Here is a 5,762-nt window from a genome sequence, read left to right on the forward strand (position 1 = left end):
AGAAATGCCCTTCACTCCTTAATTGAACAGGTGTTCTTCTCCACGACAATGCGTGTCCACATGTGGCACATTTGACGCAACACAAGATTATGGAGTTGGATTGGGAAGTTCTCCCCCACCCACCATATTCTCCACATATGGCACCATCAGATTACCATCTTTTTTGTTTGCTGCAACACCATCTTAATGAGAAAACATATGCAAGTGTGGAAGGTGTTAAAGAAGACATCTATATGTTTTTGCTTCAGAGTCAAGTGATTTCTTTAATCAGGGCATTAACAACCTGATTGTAAGATGAAAAAGCATCTTTGATAAGAATTGAGACTATTTCATTTAATAAATGTTTTGTTTTGATATATAACTTGTTCGGGTGTTTCTATCTAAAGAAAGATGACATTAATTTCGTGACGACCTAATACGTCACATTGGTAAAAATAAGGGTTGAAAGAAAACCCCTCTCTTTGTAATGTCGATGGAGCTGTAATTTAAAGTATATTATAGTGCCTCCAAATTATTATGACTCATATACCCTTGATTTTACATCACAATAGATGTATTTTGTCAACCAGAAAACTTGTCATACTGTAGAAACTATCTGAACTTATTGGCTTTGTAAACTTGGGAACAAATAAACTTTTATACATTTTCAAAGGGCACACTGCCACTTGGAAAGATGTGGTTTCTGGACATTGACCTACAAAAATTGATTAGGTTTAGTGGTTGAATTTTCACCATGCATTATGACATCTTGGTGTTTCCCATTTCTCCTCCTTATTTCTGTCTTTTGTCATGCAAAGTATGTGTTACTTTTTTTCAGGCAAGAGCTTGTGTTTTGTTTTATGAATTGCTTGTTAATGATGACAATCAATCAGCAAAAATGAAAATTAATCATTTCTTAATGTTTAAACTGAGCATATACCTAGAATAGGAACTGGAGTATAATTTCATCAGCTGGAAGGGTGAACTAAATTATGATGGATCAGCTCCAGTCCATGACCAGATGGCACCAGATATTCCACTTCTGGTACATGGTAGGAGGAGGGTTCTACACTGGCAGAACACCACCACCCTACTCTCAACTCAATTGTATTGAACATATTCATAGGAAGGGTCCATGGTCCACCACCACCACAGTGTCTAGGAGCTGGTAAGTGGTAAGGACTCCTGTACTGCACTGGAAGAAGAGGGGGAATGCATTGGAAAGAATGTTATATCAGAGAAAGTGCAATGAGTGACTGCAAAACACTATTTTTAAAAGCAGGCCATTCTTGATTTATTTGATCAAAGGAGCAACAATCTCATTTTGCTTTACTCATATTGGTACATAAGTGTATGATTGAGGACAGACATTTTTATGATGCAAATCACAGAGAGGAAGGACCTACAAGTGGTATGCAGAAAACTCCATTTTATCAATGGGCATTAGTGACCTAACTGGTCATACAGTAGAGATTTGCCACTGAATAGGATCTAACAAGAAGCAATAGATATATTGATACCATAGTGTGTAAGGCTGCAACAGGAGGCAGACAAAATCTGGTTGAGGAGATGGCCAAATGATATAGATAATGGGAAATGAAAGTGTGAAGAATGGTCCACATGCCGATCTGGATAATCTCCTCCAGTGGATGATGAAAAGGATCAGCCAGGGGCATGGTGAGATATGGACCTGGTGAGAGGAAATTTGGAAAAGGTGACGGTCGTGTAAGGATAAAGAGGAATAAGTCAAATTAATAAGTTGGTGAGTCCAACCTGTAAGGGTAAGCAGGAAAAAGTATCTGGATATGGAAGAATTCCAGTCCAGTTGATAAAGAATCAGAAATTGGAACCACAGAAGGAAGCCATGCATGCCACATCACATCGTAAAGCTTGGACTGGACATGGGAGTCGTTCCAGAATTGAATGGGAATACAAATGAGAAATGAAGGGTAGGGAAATAGGGTGAATGAAACATTACCCTCACAAGCTTCCGAGGTCTAGGGAAGGAAGGCCCTAGACGATGACATAGGTGCTATGTTTGAGGATGCATGAGACATCAATGGCAAACACATCTGACTGATGATGCCCACACACCAAACTGGTAAGGAAATAGGTTTTCAAGGAAAGTTGGTACAGAGAACAATCCCCCATAGGCTCAAGTTGGGGAGGGCCAAGGCATGTAAGACTACAGTAAGATTCAAATCCAGTAGGGGAGAGGGGACGATTGAAATAAAAGGAACGAAACAAAAGGGAGATGACGGGAGAGGGAAAAACAAAAGGTAGAGGACAAGACCACCTGATAGCCTGCAGTGGTTGACACAGAAAATCACAGGCTAAAATCACTAAAGCTGAAATTGGGGAAGGGTCAGGGCATGTAGGACTATATTCAGATTCCAATCCAGTAGAGGAGAGGGTTGGGGAGGGGGAGGATACAAAATGGAGATGAGAGGAGAGGAAATAAATTGCAGAACTTGGAAAAACAGAAAGCAGAGGACAAGGCCATCTGGTAGCCTGTAATGGTTGACACAGAAAAACCATTGTCGAACAGCCATGTGAAGAACTCAGAAAGATGAGGTATAGTAGGGTGAGAAGGAATGAGGCTATGACAAAGCGACGAATGGCAAAAAATGCCATTTTTGCTAATACAAGGATAATGAGGAATGATAGACTGAACTAGAAATAAGGGAAACTACCTGTGTTGAAAGACCAGTCCTTCATGCAAAGGACTGGACTAGCCACATGTGAAGCCGGAGTGTGGTAAAGGATTGATGAAACAGAGATGCATGTGGTTGATGAAAGAGAGATGGAGTGGGAGGAAGAGGTAATGGGGTGACACATGTAGAAGCTATAGTAATGGGAACTAAGTCTGAGCAGGCCAGAACTGCACTGCGAGAAGGACTCAATGCAGAGTAGTTTGAATGAGGATAAGATTCTGGGAATTAGATGGATGGGAGGATAGGCATAAATGTAATAGTCCTTTCAATCCTGGCTGAAAGCATCAACTGCCAATGCTGAAGGATGTGAAAATGGTGACCAAAAGAGAGGAAGTTTGTTGTTCTGATGGATGGCAAATGTCCATCTGGGGTGTACCTGAGAGCATAGCCACTGAAAGACCTGTGGATTAAGAACCACTCAGTGTGAAGAATCCTGTCAGGACAAGATGACCAATTTGCGACAAGATTGAGAGCACCTGAGTTATGACAAGCCTGCAGGTGAACATGCTGGTTGTGAGCCCATAACAAAATATCCAATGTTTGAAAACAGAGAGAATAAAAACAGGTGCCCCCTTGCCAGGTAATGTTAGAGACCAAGGTGAAGTTGTTAGAATGGATTATGACTGAAATGCCCTTCAGAAGGGGATGAAAATGATCCAGAGCTCGATAAACAGCCAAAAGTTCTAGAAAATTGATATGAAATTTAGACTCGACCACCAACCATTGTCCTGAAATCTCTTGAGAATCTAAGTATGCTCCCCAACCTGTCAGAGAAGCATTTTTGAAAAATGTGTAAATCCAGTCTAGAAGGTAGAAGAGGAAATCCAGACATGGTGTTGTCTTTGTTTAGCCACCAGACAAAATTGTTGAGAAGAGGAGGAGGATGGTTGATAGGAAAATACAGGAGATCCCTAGCAAGGTCCTACTGATTGTGTAATGCCCACTAAAGAGCTATCATGTGGGCCTGACCCAGCGGAGTAAGGACTTTCAAGGACACCCAAGTCCCCAAAAATGATACAACTTCCCATGCAGGTAGAGTAGGAGAGGATAGTGCTTTCTGAACTATGAGCTCTGTAGACCATAGCTGAATCAGAGAAGGTTGGGCATGACTGAGGTAAGAGTTGAAAAGGACCTCAAGATGAACAAGATATTATATTAGGGTCAGGATAGACTTCTTTAACTTGATCAGCCAACCAACATGTGCAGCTTTTCTGTCAAAAATCTGAGTGTGTCAGAAAGAAACTGCTAATAAGGAAGCTAGAAGAAGCCAGTCATCCATGTAATGATGGAAATGAAGTCCTCGAGAGTGGAGCCATTTGGCAAAACCCAAAACCAGCTTGAATGTAAGAGCTCTAAATTGGTAGGTCCAGTCCTTGTGAAAAAATTGAAGGAACCAATGGGATGCAGGGGATGTGGACATATTGACCTTTGTCATCCACAAACCTGGAGTAAATGCCCACTGGAGAGATAGGAACAATTCCATGGTGAATCCAGGAAGATCTGTATAGTGGCTTAGACAGGAAAGGTCGATGATCAGCCACCAGTCCTCTGTCTTTTTGGGGACAACAAACAACCAGGAATAAAAACCCTTGAAGGGACTGAGTCTCAGGTTCTTTAGTGCCTTTGGAAAGAAGGTCCTGAACTGCCTCAGAAAGTCACTGTCTGGATGTGAGATACCAAGGTGGAGAAAAGGGAAGTGGAAAAGGTGTGTAGAAAAGATAGGAGAGTCCTTTTTATGAGACTTGTACAACCCAAGGATCTGTAGTATAGGTTTTCCATATGTAGACAGACTTGTACAGCCTGGCCCCTACAAGTCCTCTACCAACCAGATACTGTTGTCAGCAGATGGGTCGGTGGCAAATACTGTAATGATTTGCATCCAAAACCTGAGCAGAAGGAACAAGTATGGGGGGTGGAAATGGAGGGACAGGATACAGGTAAGTGGCCAGGGAGGATATGGAAGAATGTAGATGGGCTTACTCCACACAAGACTCCAAAGACTTGGGGGATACCTCCAAAAACAGACTGATGCAAAAAGGGCGCTATGCATAAATCTCTTGATGATGTAGGGGAAAACACATCCACATCAGAAGGACATCTCTTCCTAAAAGATTCCAACAACACAGGAGCCAAGTGTGAATGGACATGGCCAAGGAATAGAAATATGCCAACGTGTACAACAGTAGGGAATGCCCCCCCCCAAAAAAAACCCTCAGGCGAATGAAAGGTGAATGAAAGAGAGGTATTGACGGAGGGTGGTTAAGGTTAACCCATTGACTTCTGATTCACCATATAGGATACAGTCCAACTCTGGCACTTGAATGCAAGTGTGCTGTATGTGACTTGCAAAAATTTCATGCACACTTAGAGCAGCTGTAGTGATTGGGTTAACTCTCAACACAGGGTCTGTCAATTTGACTGAGTCACGTGACCTTTTGTACTCATTTAAAATTGATATAAATTTAATACTTATAACTCTCAATATATTGGGTATATCTTCACAAAATTTGACAGTCTTTCAGTTAATATTACAAGACTTTCACATACAAAAAGTAATTTTTTAGTGAAGTATTTTTAATAAAATAAAATAAAGATTTGTCCATGAATATATTGAGTATTTGTTTTGAATAGTCCATGTGCAAACTAATTTTCATGTTAAAATTAAAAATCTCAAATTTCCTTTATGTAATCCCTAAAACCTCCTAAATGCATTTCAAACTTTTTTTTACTAAATCCTCATAGTTTATATGTTATTTTCTGTACCCTATCTCAAAATGGGATCAGTCAATTCAACCGACCTCATAACCACCAAAAAAAATTCAAATAAACATAAATTAGTCTTTTTTTTCTTTCTACAATGATGTTAAATTGTAACTTATGAAGTATCCTAAATAGCTTTAAGTTCATAACATTATACATCTATTTATAATTAAATTTTATTGTTTTACTGCCATTTGAATCGTGTCTAACTACTATCCACGCCATTATAAATTGTAAATCACTAGGAGAACGTGCAGTTCACGTTATACTATCAATTTACATTACCCACGAGCTGCTCGTGTGCGTGCC

The 5,762-nt window shown here is 40.2% G+C and overlaps 1 protein-coding gene across 1 annotated transcript in view; it reads left to right on the plus strand.

Moving 5' to 3' along the window:
* The window catches only part of LOC106466863 (drebrin-like protein B), a 46,411-nt gene that overhangs the window by 11,940 nt on the left and 28,709 nt on the right, over nt 1-5,762 (plus strand). The gene's annotated exons all lie outside the window — the stretch shown is intronic.

This window comes from Limulus polyphemus, unplaced genomic scaffold (genome assembly GCF_000517525.1).
Source record: "Limulus polyphemus unplaced genomic scaffold, Limulus_polyphemus-2.1.2 Scaffold2403, whole genome shotgun sequence".
Taxonomy (NCBI): domain Eukaryota; kingdom Metazoa; phylum Arthropoda; class Merostomata; order Xiphosura; family Limulidae; genus Limulus; species Limulus polyphemus.